Genomic DNA, 18,769 nt, shown 5'->3' with positions numbered 1-18,769 from the left:
CCGCAATTACTTTTAATTTTGAGCGAGAGTTATATGCGTAATAATTATTAGAATATTTATTAAACAAATTAAATTGTCCGAGACATTGGACGTATAATATGAAATCTCTCTTAAAGTCGATAGAACTATTGAAATATGACTAGCGTCTCACAAGCGGTACTTATATCTAACTTATGTCATAAATATTCTAATAATTTTTACGTGTAGAATTGTTTGTAAAAGAAATATGGTTTTATAGAATTTCAATTTTTTCAATTTTGATTATGCATTTCATTTTAAAATAAGAATAATCAATAATATTCTGTAATTTTAAATACAAAATTAATATTCCATATTTACGACATTCTCTTTTCTACTTTATGCCTTGATAAATTTTATGTTTAATATACATTAATTAATAAGTCAGACTTATATTACCATTGTCTTAAACATAATGCGAATACATTTCATTAACGGTTATATGATTCCATCGCGTACTATAAAGCGGGGATAAAGTTTAGAAGATTTTGTCGTGGGGTGCATTACGTCCCATTAAGAGCGTCGAAACGCGTCGCCGCTTTTAGAGCTTAAAACACGAACCTATTTGTTCTAATATGAAACCGATGCTAATGGCGATATATCATAGCCGTCCCTTATATATCCACCCTTCCTTCTCTGCCACCTAGAAAACGTCACTATGAATCACGAGATGCTAATGTACCAATTTATCTCGTCCCGACTTTATTAAGACTTACTTTTTCTCAGCGCGAAGGGAACGAAAGACCACGACCGTTCACGCTAACTCTCGCTCGTCTCTCTCTCGCCTTCAGGGCTTCAATTTATACATCGATGTGTATACAATCGCATAATATATATATATATCCGTAAAAAGAAGATCGATATCGGGATGGGCGAGAGAACACGTATAAACAGCGCCGAGATACGGACTGACAAATTCCCGCGACGGAATACACGCTCGTAAATCATGGTCCGGTTTTGGCGGCCGAAAGAAGGATGACGAACTCGTCCTCCTGGAACTCTTTAAAATTCCTTCGGGGGTGACGCGTCGGTCCTGCTGCGCCGCATCATTGTCTCATCATCGGCGCGTTCTACGCGCGCGAAAACTCGCTTCTACCTTTGGAATCGCTGCGCAGATCCATTAACGCGCCGGAGATAGCTCGCTTGCTATTTTACACGCGGAGGGTTTCTCGATATTGCAGTGCACTTGAGAAGCAGATGAAATATCATACTTTGAAAATGTTTTTTACAATTTAGGACATACGGTTTTTTGTTGGTAAACACTCGTATTTGTAATGTTTCAAAACTCTTTGTGATGTTAAACAACGAATTTTCTCTTTTATATATATTATTTATTTATTTTATAAAACAAACTTTAAAAAAAAAAAAAACACAAGATTTGGATAATACTCATATTTGTGCAGATATTGTTTCAGCAAAAAAATTATTATAGAAAAGGATATTAATCTTTTAAGTACAGTTATCTGTAATTTTCTTTAACAAAACGATATTTCAGAAATATTCATTTAATGTACCTACAGATATATTATATACCTAAAAATAAAAATAATGATTTAATACATATATAATATATATATTACATAATACAATACCGAATAATTATTTAATAAATATTATAAGTGAATATATAAGTGAATAAATTATTTAATAAATAAATTAATTATAATAAATATTATAAATATATAAATAAATAAATTCTTTTGAATCCTCCATCAAGTTTTTTCCTAAATTGCTTTATAAAATTAAAAAATGTTGTCGATATAGTGACAAACAGGAGAGAAATAACTCTAACGCATTAGTGCTATTTATAAGTCGCACGTTAATAGTTTACCGGTTAATCCAGATTCTCGTCCGTCGATTATCTTGTCGATATAGGTGGAAACACTTGTCGAAGGCGAGCGCAAAGTGCACCGGACGACGGAAATAGCCGCCGGGGTCTGCCATATGGGCACGATGGGCGCGCGCGAACCAGAATGTCGCTCGATAAATCCAGCGGGCGTACAGATTTGTCACGCGTGCGAAAATAGATGTGAGAGAGGCAGAGAGAGAGAGAGAGAAAGAGAGAAAGAGCCCGCGAACCGTGGACGGACGTCGATGGCAGAGGGAAGGGTGGGCGCGAGGTACGCCGATCAACCGCGACGCCAGGATGCGAGGGAGCCGGGGAGAAACGCGCGGGGGGACCGGACGCAGTTGGTGGGCCTCGACGTCGCCGCGTAAACACGGAGGCGCCGCGACGCTTTACGACGCCTCGCTACCTCGACCGCTGTTTAACTTACCCGCGACTTTCTGGCACGCAGGCCATTTTCACACCGCCCGGCCGCGGTAACGACGACACGCGCGACGTCGGGTCGACGGAACGTCGTTGAAAATTGCAAACACATTTGCGAAAGCGAGACGAAAATCTCGCGCGTTTCGGTTTTCGATTTAAAAAATATTTTCTCTATAACAAGATATATATATATATATTATAAATTTTTTTTATTTAAAAAAATTTAATTAAGTTTTATTATACTACTTATTATACTTATATATGTATACTATAATATATTGTAGACATTTAATTTTATATAATTTTATTTTATTAGAAATAAAAGTAAAAATAATAAAATTAAAGTTTGTATAACATACGTCGTCTGTAATCTCCTGAATTTAATTTCTCAAATAATATCCGATATAATAGAGACAAAATCAATTTATAAAACATGCATTTGTCTTAATATTATTGTTTAGTGACTGTTTGGTTGACAGGATGAAATTCAGACTCGTGGTGCGTTAAACCAGGATCAAATTCGAAGGGACAGTCATGTGTACCTTGTGTATAGAAGGGCACGATGTCCCATCAATGTACCGAAGATGTGCGCGCGCGGCAATTCTCGAGATTAGGATTAAATATTGATGGCGCCGGTTGATACAGATTAATGTACATTCACCGGGCATCTCGATCTCCTCAATCTAACCAACGCCAGTGTTATTTGTCTCTCGTTCTCCGTCGAGGAGAAACGCAAGCCCCTCTTGCGCTCCGGTCGATTCTGGCTCCGGCTGCTTCCATGACGAAGGACCAAGAGGGATCTCTGATTACCACCTCGGACGCGGCACGGATTGTCGAGTCCTCTTATCTGCTCCGCTTCTCTCTTTATCGTGCCAAGTCTCCGTTCTTACCTCGTCCCTTTGCCGTCATCCCAGCCTATCCTACTTCGGTTATGATGAACGGTGTCGCTGGGGGAGGCATTTATTCCGAGATACAACGTCCTGGGGGAATCTATTAGCGTGGCTCGGATAGATGTGAGCTTATTTACTCTCGCGATAACGTCGAATTATCTTAAAGATGCTTCTCGGATGCTCCTCAAGATTCGTCATTGCAAAAAAAAAAAATTCAATGAAAATCAAAGAGATAAAATAATTTTTATATGATATTAAATTTATTTTATATGCTTATTTATAAAATAATAAAATTTTAATTGACTAGAACGAACGCGAAGCACCTGCAGTAATACTCGGGTCAATCTGTTAATCTATGTAAATTCTCATTATCAAGTATAATATTTCGATCTAATACTGTCCGTGATCGATCAACAAATAAAAGAAAGGATCGAGAACAGGTGTCGTTACGGAAACGCCGCGACGAAAAAAAGAACCGAGCCGATTAAAGAGTGCTGTGTAACCAATGTTTTGACCGTGATCGTTCGTTGTAATTAATGGCGTCGGGACAGCCCGCGCCGTGTAATAATCGGTAATTACTCACGGTAATTAAATAATGCGTTTATCGCGATGGATCGATCGACTGGGTGGCCCCGAAATATCGACTCACGAGGACGACGCGTCTCCGACGCGATAAATCTCTTCAGGTTTACTCCCGTCTTGGCTGGCGGCTTGCCCTGAAATTCGAGCGCGCGAGATAATACACCGTTGAAGGAAGACGAGCATCGAGAGAGTGGTTTATTCCGTCTTCTTGTCGCGTTCGCGCTCGAGTACTCGCGGCACAAGCCCTTTATTCTTACCTAGACTTCACTTGACGCCACCACGTTTAACGCCAAGTGTGACTTGGAATCCCATTTGCCTAATGACCGGTTTCGCCAACTTTATCCGTTGTCAGTTAACTTTATCCTTGGCTTAAATCGATTAACTCTTTCTGTGCAATTAAAATCGAGAAGCGACAAGGGAGCAGTGAATTAAAACCAAATTAAGTGACGTTGATAAAACCGAACGTGAGATTTATGATTTTTACAATTCATCTTATATCAGTAACGTATTTATACAGTAACATAAATTACATGTATAGGAAAAGAAATATTCAAAAAACTATCTATCTTTCTTTTGATTTAAAAAATATTAATAAATCATGTTTTTAACTGGGTACTTTTGAAAAAAGAAATGTAATGAGTAATGTATTTGTTAATAGCATACATTAATATCTTACATTACATTGTGTGAATTGCATACAAGTTTGAAAAATGGATAGACACAACACCTTTCTCGCATCTGGCTCAGCCTAGCGAAACACGGATTAGTCTCCGTGATATTGGAGCAAACAAATGGCGTCATTCTTCCGAGAAACGTTCCACTTAATAACGCGGATAACCCCGACCTCCGTTTTTCATCCGTAAAGACGTCCGACTGCTCCTTCTTACGCATTTGTCAGCCGCGGTCAGTTTTCGCAAGCGTCGCTGTTCGTGATCGGCCTATCGAGCAAATTCCCTTTTCGAAAAAACAAAAAGTCCAGAAAGTGCTCTTTTAAACAAAAAGAGTTTATAATTATTTAAAGAGAAAGAAAGTGGGAATTTATACATGAAAATTTGACGAAGTACATATTTTTTTAAATTAATCTTTATTTATTTTCTTCTCGTAAGAACGTTTGTGATAATAATTCCACAAAAGTCTGAAACCTTTTATAGAGGATGACATCTTATTAAAAATTGATCGAGTTTAAAAAATTTGCAAATTAAAATTGAAATAATTTACTTAAAAGATACTTTATAGAAGTTATCTACTGAAACTATCATAAACGTTCCTTTATCTCAACCGCTTCGCAAACCCGTCGCCGGTATATTTTTTAGTCGTTGCGTATTTCTTGAAACGACAAAGTGTACCTATTGTTAGTGGAGGCGTAGGAGAGAAGGAAAAGGACGATCGTGCGGCTGCTAAGCGGCAGACAGGATTGTGGCGACTATTTGACCGCAAAGGAAGAGGAGAGGATGTGCGGTCAACGGGGTCCCCGTGAGATTAATGTGTCGCCTCCTATCACCGCGTGATTGACAGCGCTGTAACCGCGACAAAGCGCCGACATCCCCAGCCTCTCCTCTTAACCCTTGCCGTCGCGTCACTTTGTCCCTTAAAGTTTGCACACCGACGGCGACTTCTTCGGTCGCAGAAGTACAAGATTACGCGGCCGCAACTGTTGTGCCTTACGCGCGTTATTGAAAGTTTACTTCGCTCGTTTTATAACAGCCTCTATATATTATCTTTACGATGATTATGTCTGTGCTTCATTATCTATCACGAATAGATTTTTTCTCTAAGAAAAATTAAATGGAGACAGATAATTGTAAATGAAATACATGTAATTATATATTTTTAATAATTTTGTCTTCAATCTATTAAAAGATTCTCTTTAAGAATATCGACATATCTTTACGATGATTATGTCTGTGCTTCATTATCTATCACGAATAGACTTTTTCTTTAAGAAAAATTAAATGGAGACAGATAATTGTAAATGAAATACATGTAATTATATATTTTTAATATTTTTGTCTTCAGTCTTTTAATCTCTTCAAGAATATCGACATATATGTGAACATTAAGTTTTTTTAATGTATATGAAATTTTTTTACGAAACTTTAATGTACATTCATATATACATGTATATTACATATTTTTTAGAGATATTTCAAACATTTTTTAATTTTTTCAGTTTTGTTTAATGATTATAAATATATTTAAAAAAAAAAAATAAATTTTTTTTCAACTTTAATAAATTTGTTCCTAAAAAGAGGTTAATATGTAAAATAAGGTAAATGCGTGCATATTTCTTAATACGACACCATATTCAAATTACGCTGGGAAAATATAAAGCCGCCGTGTTTAAAACCATATCCAAGAAGGTTCTCATCAACGGAAGAAAAGTTTTGCAAACAGGTAGCATCGCTTTCCAGTCGATCCCGCGGGTCTGTCGGCAATTAACCAGGCGGTCGCGGGGTAATTAGATGAAGGTTTAATTGCAGGCGCTGCCTCGTCGTAGCCTGTAAACGAGAAAAGCTCGCCTGTCTCCGAGGTGCAATTCCCCGCATATTTACATCCCCCACGGGACGCGAAAGGGTCACGGAAAGGGATATAAGGCAGGAGAAAAGGGCCCGGGAGCGATGGCGTTAGAGAGAAGGCGAGGCTTGGTTCCCTTTCGACGGTTTTACCGCTCCCCCCGGCCGTCTTAAAAGAAAGGGTTAATTAAAAACAACAAAAGCTATCCGCGTCATTAGCGCTCGTTTGTATGCGCCCGCGCCCGCGCCCGCGTTAGCGTTAGCGCGTCCGGGGCCCTTTCGAAGGTCTCTTAAGCTATCTAGTCGTTCATAACTTTTTAACGGCTAGAACAAAAATAAAATTTTTTATAACAAAAAATAACAAACAATTAGCAAATAATTTTCATATATATTTTTTTATGTTTTGATAATTTGGCTCAGATAGCTTAAGAGATCTAAAGCTTAAGCTATCTGAGCCAAATTATCAAAACATAAAAAAATATATATGAAAATTATTTGCTATTTTTTGAGCTAGGTATTCCGAGCGCGAATCTACCCCGGTTGTTGCTTCGTTCCTTCCTGCTGCGATGAGATTGCACTTCTCAACTGCGAAGGAAAGGACGAAAAAAGGGTCTCACCCATGGAAGCGCAGTGTCACGAGTCACAAGCGTTTTAACGTTTCGAACAACGTAATTGGACCGAGGGCAGCGTTACACCCTTAATTTGACTAGCTGCGGCGGTTACTATCATATTCAAAGCCATTGTGATTTAAAGCCAAATAGGATACTGCCAAAGAGTTTGAAAGCATTGCTATTCAAATCTCGGAATGTCTAAGATATTGTATTTCTGTAAAATTCCTAATTAATTTAAAAATATGTAAATTTTTAATGAAAAGATAAATGTATATACATATTTTAAAAATGAAACATTCGTATATTTTTAATAATTTTTATAGAATATCAGTGAGTTTATTTTTGTTATTTTATTCTTTATACTTTGTGTCAATAACAGTGCAATAATGCATATTTTTTAAATATGTTTTTACGGTTTATATTTAATTAATTTATTTATACTAAATATAATAATTAATTAATATAATAATTTTTATGAGACTAAGAATCTTAGAATTTACTAGTCGGATTGATTTTTCTCTGTTGCTTACAATTTTACATTAAAACAACCCGGCATATTGCGGTATTCGTAATTATATTAAGTCTGGGGGAAAATCACACACAGACGGTATCCTTGACGCCAGATTGGAATCCGTGACGGTCGCAGCTAGAAATTTACTAAGATGGATGAGGACGTCCGTCGTGTCGGTTCGTGCCACACTCGGTAACGTGGTTGTAATTAGTAAGAACTTGGAGTGGTCTCCGAGTTCGTTCAAAGTTCCTTCGATCAAGTTCACGTTTATTGTATTTTGACGTTCGCTTATTTCTCAAGCAGAATTATTTATCATTGTATTATTTCGCCATGGACTGCGAAGCGCATATTTCTCCCGGGAGGTTTCCAGATATGGTTTCAGAAGGGCACAGGGAGATTAATTGAATCGATCAAAAGAATGTGTGTTGTAGAAGATAAATTTATAGAAAAGTAGAAGAAAATGTACAAGTCTCAATTATATAAATCATTGGATATATAAACGTAATTAATAAAATAAAATAGTAAACTGTATAAAATGCTTTCACGTCACTTTATAACATAGTTGAATATATTAAAGATGTAAAGGTATTTCATGCGCTTTTCAGATAAAAGACTGAAGGAAAGTGCTGCTGGTGATTAAACAAGTATAAATTAATACTTTACACTAACTTTATACGAATTTATCTCGTAGGATTTTTACCCAAAATCGTGCAAGTCGACCGTGCAATCGATCAGAGTGCAAGTCGCAGTTGTATCCGTCCGTAACTCTAGCGAGGAGATTTCGCGCAGCAGATAAGCGCGAAACGAAGTGCTGCGAGAAATAAAGCGGGACGCCGAGAAACGGTTCCGTAATTACACGTTTGGAAGTACGCGGTTCTTGCAGATTGACATCAAGCTTTTCGGGCCGCGGCCCCGTGCATAAGAAACTTTGTATTAGCGGTCGAGCGTAATTCTGCGAAACAGCCGCGTTATCAGCAACGACTCCTTAAAGCCCTGAAAAAGCTATTGTCGGCTTATCGCGGTTGGATCTGACATTTTCCGCGAGGACTCTCGATATAAACTCTTCTAATTCCCGAGTGCGAGGAGCGCGATATCGATCGTCTCGAACGAAACGTTCGCTCTTTTTTCCTTTCTCTCTCTCTCGTCATATGGTTTCTCGCTCTAACAATATTTCGCGATAAATAGTCGTATCTATTCTACGAGGTGGCTGCGAGAATCTCCGTCGACATTTATATGTCTTATTCCTCCCGACCGCCATCTCGCTCAACCACGACGGGCTCTCTAACCGGAGTTATCTCCCCCGCAAATATATATTAATGCGAGTGATATATCAGCTGGCCCCCGCAAGGGACAAAACGTTAAATATTGGATAAGTTGGTCCGCGGTCTCGGCCCGCCGAGACCAAATCTCGGTGATGGATAGCCCGCTGCTGACTGTCATAACAACTTGGGCGCTGGTACTTGTTCGATACTCGCGAGATGTCCACGTTGGAAGATGGAAAGGTCCGTGGATAAAAGTGACTGCTTTCTCCGCGCACCAGGGGAATCGCAGACCTCGGGATTATTAACTCTCGATCTTACCACAGCTTGTTCGAATCTTATTCCAGCTTGGATTTGCTTTTAATTCGTCGAGCATACTTTATGATTTGATTGCATATGGTAGATTACGAATACAGTAAAATATATATATATATATATATATATGCATGTATGTATGTATTATTATATTTTATTGTTTATAATCTGTCATATTTTATCAAATTGTAAAGTATGCTCGACGGTTAAAAGCACAAATCTGAAAAGAAATAAAATTATATAGAAAATAAATATACAAATACAATTTTGAGATATATATTATAAAAAAATGAAACACTTTGAATTTATCTCGTGTTTAGTAGGAAAAATCTTTACATTCAGAATGCACGATGAGTTTGGCGAAGTGATAATTGGTTGACCGGTATTCCGGAATGTTTCAAACAGCCGTTTACCTAAAGGCGGTATTCTATTAGCAGAGAGGCCAAGTAGTGTCACGTCGACGCACGCGTCCCTTGAGGATCAACCCTTTGCCGGTCCCTGCATAATCCACGACCCCGTAGAGACCTGGCGCGAAATTAGAGGCCCCTTTCCAATCCGGCGTCCTCCAGCGCCGAGATGATTTAGGGCAGAATTATCAGGAGGAATCCAATAACGAGGACCGCGGAATATGTACCGCAGTGAATTAAGATCCAGACGCGTCTCTCCCCTCGCTTCGAAGAATGATGCCAAATAATAAGACGCCAACGGTCGTGAAACACAAATATACTTCACTGCAACGTATACGTGGCTAATCCATTTAAGCTATTGAAAATCAAACTGGCGTAAATTACTCGATTAATAAAAAGTTGACTAAAGAATATGATATAATAGTATATATGAAAAGGAGTAAATTATAAAAATAAACAAAACTTTTCACAGTTTTATCAATTTAAATACAAGTACTTTCATTACAAAAGATATAATTGTTAACAGTTGATCGTCGTCATTGTTTTTGATACTGTTCTATTTTTTCACGGATATCGAGACTTTTAACGGAACGAAAACGCTTTCGCGGAAGAGTTGACGCTGAGATCTTACGGAGAACAGATGTGCATAAAATATAAGTCGAGAGTGAGCTTCACCGTTAAAGAAATTGATAGTGAACGTCGGCGGAATTTGTGTGACGTAGAAAACACACGTGAGGGATAAAGAGAATCAGGCGCGTATATCTTCTCGCTCGTAGAAAGTCCGATCCGGGAAAAAGAATTCGGTATATGCAGTGAGCATTCGTGGAAATGATAACGCGGTCCGATGTCATGAGAAGGGGTTATCGCGAGCAAGACGACCGGCCTATGACATCGATCAGTCTGTGTCACTCGATGTGAACCTCGTATCGCTTAACATTAATTATTATTGCCTCTTCGACACTTCTCAGAGTCCGCGTAGAAAACATTATATCCGTGTTTGTCACGATAACCACGATAATCCCGTCACATTCACGAAGATTCATCTCGTTTGCCGGCTGTCGTCTCTTCGCGCGTTACGAAAACCAAATGAATCGACGTACAGTACGTTTCTTTCGTGACAGATAACGATATCTGTGTCATCTTGCGACGCACTTGCAACGAACGCATGAACCGATTGATATAAAATTTTTTTTCTTTCCAAGCAACTCACGAGCAGTTTTAACTATTTGAGTAGCTAATGTCTGACTTTTAAAAGGATCAATTAAAAAAATCTCATTAGATAAAAATGTTTGTTTTTTTTTTTTTCTTCTTTCTTTCATATTGCAGTTTGCAAAATTGTATCTGATTTCTGACGTCAGTGTTTTTCTACGCGAAAAATATAACTAAGATTGACAGCTGATAATAAAAAAATATTATCGTCAAACATGCATATTTAAAGTCTACGTTTTATCTATGTTAACAATTAATTTCAACATCGACGAAAAAGTTTTAAAAAAGCGTATCTCTCCGCGAGATGTTGATTCGTAGTTCTATTTGTTTTCTCCCAAATATTATCGTACCGCGAAAAGAAGCACAGCACTTTTTGACCCGACGATGTGTATATTCGCATCCTGACGTCCGCGAGTAGCACGAGACCGACCCACTTCGCAGCACCTAATATAACCCGCTATTCGATCGCATGCCTCCGGTTTTACGGTGTAAACAGACCGTTGGCGAGGCCCGTCACTCCGCGGATAAACTCGCCTTGACAGAGTGCAGGTCCCCCAGGAAAATCCCGTAACTCTCGCCGACGTAAATTCCTTTCCACGAAAGGAAGCGAAGAAAAAAGACGGGGATCAATTTTCCTTATGACCACGTGGTCTTCTCCACGACAGCCTGTACGGTGGAAAATAATTGTCACAGTTGCCCAAGTGGCATTGTACTATCTAAATGTATACGGTACACGATAATAGAGATAATTATAGTGTGACTGTGTAATTTTAATTACATTTATAAATTATGAATCATAAATTTATAATTTATCATATAAATATTTCTTTACGAGTATCGATTTTTTTCGAGACAAAACTCAATGGATCTATCGAGTAAATCACTATCACATTTTTTTATGACATGTGTATTAGAACTTTTACTGAAAATATAGAAAGCATCCACACACACATATTTATCTATTTCTATCAATTCCAATATACATAATCGCTTGAGATACCGGGTAAAGAACCATTGCCGACGACGATGACGACGACAACAACGAGGATAGCGTTATGCACGGGTTATGAATGGAGGCAGTGTGCGGTCACGTCAATGCGTTAAGCGTGCGTGAGGTTAGTTACGCATCGTTTGCCGACCCCAGGGGTGTTCACTCCCGAGTAACTTACAGCGAAGCGAACGGTGCTACGGGGGTGCTATCACAACATGGTTCTCCCGTTACCGAGCGGTGATCGAAGTCGCGTAGATTAGGGACGGGAAAGCCACTTGTATAACGGAATAAGTATGACAAGTCGACGTCTGCGCTGCTACAAGAATACCGTGAAAGGATTCGCTTTTTCACCCGAGCAACACGGATGTAAAACGAGAAAAAAGAAGAGAAGGAGCACGTATTGGAGGGATTAAGGGATGACGCTACCGAAGGATCTTCTTGTTCTTTTTTATGTACCGCCGAGTCGGCAGTGACAAAAACAAGAGATCGTATAGCTCGAACCATGTATTATGGATAGGCACGGACAGAGATCCGTTTGTGTTCACGATATCGTCGTGCAGTGGCGTACGTCCGTCGAGATATCGGACAAGGGTGCTATCACATTTGTCGTCCGACAACTCAGACATGCGTCCAAAGGACGTGGGCAAAGAAACGTCTAAAAGACTGTCTAATATTTCAAACATCTGTTAAATGTACTTTATGCTTTCTTTTCGCACTCTGTTTGACAAGGTTGTGAACGTGGCAATTTGATCTGCCGTAGAAAATATATATTGTTAATTCATTCTTACTAATTTAACTTGAGTTTTTCACATTTTTTTATTTTGTCAGATTAACTATGGTAAACAATAAATAATGAATAATATATTTACGATTAATGATTAGCTTGGATCAGATTTTAACAGCGCGAGACACTCTAGTTGTTTAAAATCAATCATATATATATATTTATTAAATGACAAAAGAGTGACATTCTATTAACAAAATTAATTTTTTTTTAATTTTCTAATAAATTTTTTAATAAAGAAACTATATTATTATATTTCGCAGTTTATGAAATTTTGGAGGGAATTTAGCCAAGAATTATTTTGCAATAATATTCTTAAACGTAATTTGATTCTTCTGATAAATCACGCATTCGTCTAATTGTAAGTCGAGGCTACACCAATGTCGGCGCATAATTTCAGAGGAAACGCAACCATAAGGGGAACGTTGAGTGGTGTACACTGTCGAACGCAGTTAATAACTGTCTAGTAACACAGTGGCCACGCTTCTTTCGAAGCGTGCCCGAGTCTTGCGCACGTCAGTGATAATTAGCACCACGTTACAGTAATACCGCGCACTTAGACGATTCATTTTATAGCACATCGCGGCCGCTTTTGTAGGTCGATAATCGTCCTCCGGCGATTGAATCTACCACAACATATATATATATATATATATGAATGTCGACTAATTGCAAATTAGGGAGTACACGTTATCGCCTTTTATATAAAGCCGCGAGTTCTTCTCACATTTATATACAGTTTCCAAACTTTACTTTCGAAAAAGTGTCAGTATATACTGTGACAGAAGAATAATTTATTAGTATAATAATAGGGGATCGGATTTTTTATCGCTTACAACTGAAACAGATAGAAATAAAAGTATCGACGTTCCGACAATTTCGTCGAGGAGAAATCGATTCGAAATCGTTCATTGGATTTCGCATTTGTAATGTGTCATGCTAATTCAGCGATACGCCGTGTATCAGTACGATCGCGCGCGAGATGAAAGCCTTGGAATACGCGTCCACAATCTGTGCGACTGTCTTTGATTCGCTCAATTTACCGTCGGATATACATACGATCCGTTGCGAACGGCGGACAGCATGTGCTGGCGAGAGATAAGAGAAATTATCGTTAAAAACACGCCAGCTTGTCCGCTGTCGGCACGACTCGTCTCCCTTTTTCGTCCTGCATCGAGAAGGGGCACTTCTCCTCCATAAGCGGCCGCACTTAGGTTTTTGCCGGCCGGACGAATCTCCGGTCTCGAATCGAGAAAAAAGCATCCGCGATCGCGCACCCGGGGACGACAACGATGGAGCCGGGGTGACCCGGGTCGGCGGGATCCATTATCTCACCCGCGTCTCTCGCTCTAACGAGGTCTCCCGCGCGAAATTAATGAAACGCAGGAGGGCCGCGGCGGGCACGAACCAACGCGCGCGCGTGGATAAGTTATTATTAATGAGCCGGCCGCGCGCGGCCATTTCTGCCCGGCGGTGAATGAAACGCGTCGCCGAGACTACATGAGTGATTTCACTACTCCACTTGCTTTTTGCGGTGCGACGAGGCGCGCTAACGAGAATCACCAGCGTGCATCGCGATATGAAGTTCATCAGAGGAAGTCTCTGAATTCTTCTTAATTCTCTTGAGAACTCGGACCGCGTTATTATCCTCAATTTTGAAGAATGAGAGATTTAGTTTCTTTTTTTTTTACACGAAATTCAACAAAAAAAGAAGAGATGCTAAATATCAATAGTAAGTCATTTTTGCTTTTTAATTTATTTTATTAAACAATTAATGATAAACATATTTATTATCATTAATTATTTAAAAAGAAACATTATCACGCCATCATTAGTAAAATATCACATTTTTAACCTAACTATAATATTGCCAAAAAATTTTTAACTGGCGATGCTTTTATTTAATCTGCAACGTAAATGTCAACAGTAAGAAAGACTACATATTTCGTAAATGGAATAAGTTTATATTTCTCTGCAAAAGAAGAGATATGTTGTTTCGTATTGCAATTGGGACCAAAAGTTTTATAAGTGACTTACAACTGGGTCATCAATAGATGGTTATTAAAATTTAAATATATATTTTATGTACGAATAAAAATCTTTTTATTTTAATTAAATATAATAGCTAAAAGTTCAGAGAATTATTGTATAAAATATATATTCGACTTATTATACTCTTTTTTTAAACATAAAAGAAATCGTAGTCAATTAAAATTTAAATAATTATTTTATGTACGAATAAAAATCTTTTTATTTTAATTAAATATAATAGCTAAAAGTTCAGAGAATTATTGTGTAAAATATATATTCGACTTATTATACTCTTTTTTTAAACATAAAAAAAATCGTAGTCAATAATCTTAAATGACTTATAACTGGGACAGCTACCTTAAATTTTCAATTTTTTTATATTGAAATTTCTTTCTTTTTTAACATACTGAGATTTGGAAATATAATTGAAGGAAAAACTGAAAAATTTTTGAAGCTACGTGTCTGGATGCAAGACGCCATGAGATAATTCATGTGTGAAGAGAAAGAAGGGTACCGATAAAACCGAGGCGGAAAGACAGGGAGGATAAGAGTGCATTTGCCCGGTCCCAGTCCATTATTTCGCGGCGGAGAAAAATAAAACCAGCCGCACATAATCCTCCGGTAATCCCGAATACGTTCGGGGCGCCAAGGGCGAATTACTTTAGTTCGCAACTTCGTCCGATAATCACGGCGGTGGCCCTCCCGCTATCCTGTCTCAACCAACCCCCTTTTCCTTTCGTCCCTTCGTCCCTTCGTCCCTTCTCTCTCCCTCTCAATTCGCTCTCTACCTTCTTCGCGAGGCATAAAAACGGGCGTTCCATAATTGATTTTGTTCTTCGGAAGTTGGCATGCGGGGGCCCCCGAGAACGCATGTCGGGGGCCGCGGCGGCGGTAACGCGAAACTTGCGAAAAGCTTCGGCACTGCCGCCGCCGTGCTCGAGTGGGTCTCGAAGCCGTTAAAAGTTTTGTAACGATCTCTCGGCGGAAATTCCCGATCGTCCGACCGTCCGCGAACTTCCAGCTCTCGCCCCGACAATGGAAGAACTAAGGGGGCTAAGGTAAAAGAGAAGAGAGAGAAAGAGAGAGAGAGAGAGAGAGAGAGAGAGAGAGAAACTCGGAAGGGAAGGGACGGAGGCCGACTAAAGACTCCGACCGCCCTTGTTCGCGTCGCTCGCACTTCCGGTCTGAGTTCGCGAAAGGGGTTGAAAATTGCCACGATGAGAACGACACTCGAAGCGAAGGCTCGTGCTCGGTGGATAATGATAATTAAACCCGCGAGCGAAACTATACGCGTGAAATACGTCCGAATTGTTGATGGTTGGATTCATCGGTTGCCATATTACTTTATCTCACGTTGGTTCTCTGCCACTTGACACGAAAATCTGCAATATTTTTAGGAAAGAATCATTGTGTATGCGATATATTATTCTGTTCTCAATCAAAGTATGTATATAAAGTGAAAAGCAGCTCGAGGAGGAAATACAGTAATTGTACTTGTTTTCAACGACTTTTTAATTTAAATTTCTTTTACTCTCGAATCACGCAAAAAAGAGAATTGTGTTGGTTTTCATTTTTATTACCTTTTTTAAATAAATAAAATATTAATAAAATAATGTATTATTTATATATTGACAGTTGTTCGGCCGGACTTGATTTTTTACTTTTCAAGTACTTACGGTTTACCTATGTCAAATCTACATTTTAGGAGGCAGTATATACTGCGACCGCACATATTAATAATAACGAACGTCTGGAATTTAACGTCGTATCCGCAGAAACTTTCGAACTGCTTAACCTCGCGGTGAAGGGGTTAACGATCTTACATCACCGTCTTCCTATTCGGGCAAATTTTCACTCGCATACTTTTCACGTCGACGTAAACAGTGCGGTGTATCGGCGTGCTTACGTTACGTCTCGATGTTCGTACGGCGGCGGTCTATACGGCTGCCTGATGTATGGCGACAGAACTGGCAATTATTATCGGTGTATTACCGCGGTAAGCGTGCATAGCCGTCATTGGAATTACCATATACTGTTATTTCGAATCCGCTTTTACAGTCGCCTCTAATGACAGTGGCGTTATATCTTCCCTCGACCCTTCTCGGAGTCCTTCGCCACCGACCATCAATCTGGTGGAAGGTAACCCGGCCTCCTTCGGCAACGGTCGTGCAGTAAACGTGTATCTAATCTGTCGGTGTTAATCTACTATATAATTATAAGATTATAGTTTTAATAATAATTTTTCTCTCGGCGACTTTTTGTAAGCGCATGTGCCATTTATCTTTACAACTTTTAGCTTCTAGATATTTAAATAACCAAGAGGAAAAATAGCCTTACGTTAAAATTTTTTACATAAAAAATCCACCTGACAGAGATTAAGCGACAAATAAGATTTTAATATTTATTTTATTGCATTGAGATTTAATTTGTGCTAACAAATTTTTTAGTTTTCTAAATTTATTAAATTATTTCAATTATTTAGTCTGGATCATCAATTTTACAATTAGAAAGAAAAATTTCAAACGGGATTCGAAACTTTGCGAAAATATAACTTTATTATATTTCTATCAAACTTTTTCTATACAATTATCTGCAAAAAGCAAGGATAAGTAGCAACCGCTGTGCAGAACTTTACGATATTATCTTGCTGAACGCATTTGCCGAAGATGGCACGACAGTTGCCGAGGAGAAAATCGCACCGTTGAACAGCAGAAGGCATTAATACTGCAGTTAACGCGGCTTTCACACTGGGGATTTCTTTTTCATGTCTCGAGATAGACGACGACGAGGCCGGATCGCCACGAGGTGGACGAGGCAGACACGGTCGGTCTCTCGAAGTAGGACTCGAGCGGACAACCGCTCGGCGTTTCAAAGCCGACAGTCCACCTCGTATAAATCATCCTAATAACCGTGCGGTTCCACCTGCGGACTCGCTAAAACGCATATACGTATTATACATACATATATGCATATATGTATATATATATATATATATATATATATATATATACATATATACATATAATACGTATACACGAGTACGTGCGAGCGTACATTTCGTTTGCCCCGCGCGAATATCGTATGCATTATTCAGAGACCCGGAGACTGGCTGCAACCATCGCGCGCGAGACCGGCTTTGCATAAGCGCTGACGAGGAAAACCGCGCGCGCGAATATAGGCGATTCTCGATTTGTATTCATCGATAACCATCGAGGCAAAAGCGTTATAATTGCTCCCGGGCTTGGTCTTTTTTTTTATTTTTTGAGGTTTTTTCTAGCGCGCCGCGACGCCTTCTTCGTTTGTTTATTAACCTTCGCGGCATAATACCAGTATCTGATATCGGTGCATTCCTAATTCCTCCAAAATCAAGGTTAATCAGTCTTGGAAAAATGTAGTAAATGGAAAAAAACCAGCGTAAATTCTAGGTTTTACGTTCCAGACTTAATCCAATCGAATAAAGTGACAAAAACTAAAAATAATTAACGCTAAATAAATATGTTTATGTAACTTTATGCAAAACGATATTTTTGCTTTTAAATAAATTTTACCGACGACTGCAGTTTAAAAAAAAATAAAATCAATATAATAATAAAGTCTTTTTTAATTTAAATTGATATGTGAAATTTTGAAAACAAAAACTTGCGAGGTATAAATGTTACTAAATTTTATATTAATTTTTAATAAGAAAAATGTAATAGTAATAGAATTAAAAATTTTTACAAATATAGATCTGGTGCACATATACCTTTCAATATCTTTTAACAAAGACTAATTTATTTGCTACGTCGATTCCTAATCTATTATGGATTTTATTTTGGATAAAGCTTAAATTAAAAAAACGTTTAAAAAACGTTTTAATAGAAAAGATCTGTTTTTGTCGGTTTCTTCCGGAAAATACTGACTTTTATCATCATGGATTTTATCCAAAAAATGTGGAATTTTTCCAACCTTATCCAAAATTGGTTGATGGAATTGACGACCTTAAAAGCAAGACAGGTATGAACGAAAGGAAAAGATGAATTTTTTTCTTATAAGCGCACGATATCAAATCAAACATGAATCTCGAGCATTATTAATATGAACGCGTTGCCGTACATCTTATTAATTTTACTAATGATAAAAATTCACATTCTTTGTTCGGACGTTGTGCCTGTCCTCGAACATCGGCTTTTCGAAGCGATTACGGTGCACATTACGCACCGTATACATGCCACCGTGGCTCGGTTAGCACGGCATAATTAGCGCAGCGTTGCTTTATTAGCAGGAGACAACGTCTCCCGGCCGACGGGCATTGTTGGTAACCGCCAGTAATTTCCCCGTGTTTGCGTTGGCCGTGCACGTGTTAATAAAGCCGTTTGCGTCCTACTCGTGAAGCATCG

At 38.6% G+C, this 18,769-nt stretch overlaps 1 protein-coding gene and 1 long non-coding RNA gene across 5 annotated transcripts in view; one reads left to right on the top strand and one right to left on the bottom strand.

Annotated features, from left to right (window-relative positions):
* Positions 1-18,769, top strand: part of LOC140669725 (uncharacterized) — a 243,534-nt gene that overhangs the window by 95,377 nt on the left and 129,388 nt on the right. The gene's annotated exons all lie outside the window — the stretch shown is intronic.
* LOC140669561 (uncharacterized) lies at positions 7,818-10,660 on the bottom strand. 2 transcript variants are annotated; one of them, XR_012047360.1, is made up of 2 exons: positions 9,305-10,660; positions 7,818-9,188 (listed from the first exon to the last, which is right to left on the bottom strand). It is a non-coding gene; the product is annotated as an uncharacterized lncRNA (long non-coding RNA). The 2 variants fall into 2 exon arrangements; XR_012047359.1 differs by having other exon boundaries at positions 9,382-10,660.

The sequence above is a fragment of the Anoplolepis gracilipes genome, chromosome 9 (assembly GCF_047496725.1).
Source record: "Anoplolepis gracilipes chromosome 9, ASM4749672v1, whole genome shotgun sequence".
Lineage (NCBI taxonomy): Eukaryota > Metazoa > Arthropoda > Insecta > Hymenoptera > Formicidae > Anoplolepis > Anoplolepis gracilipes.
Note: the sequence above shows the minus strand (reverse complement) of the source record. Positions and strands in the feature narration are given on the sequence as shown.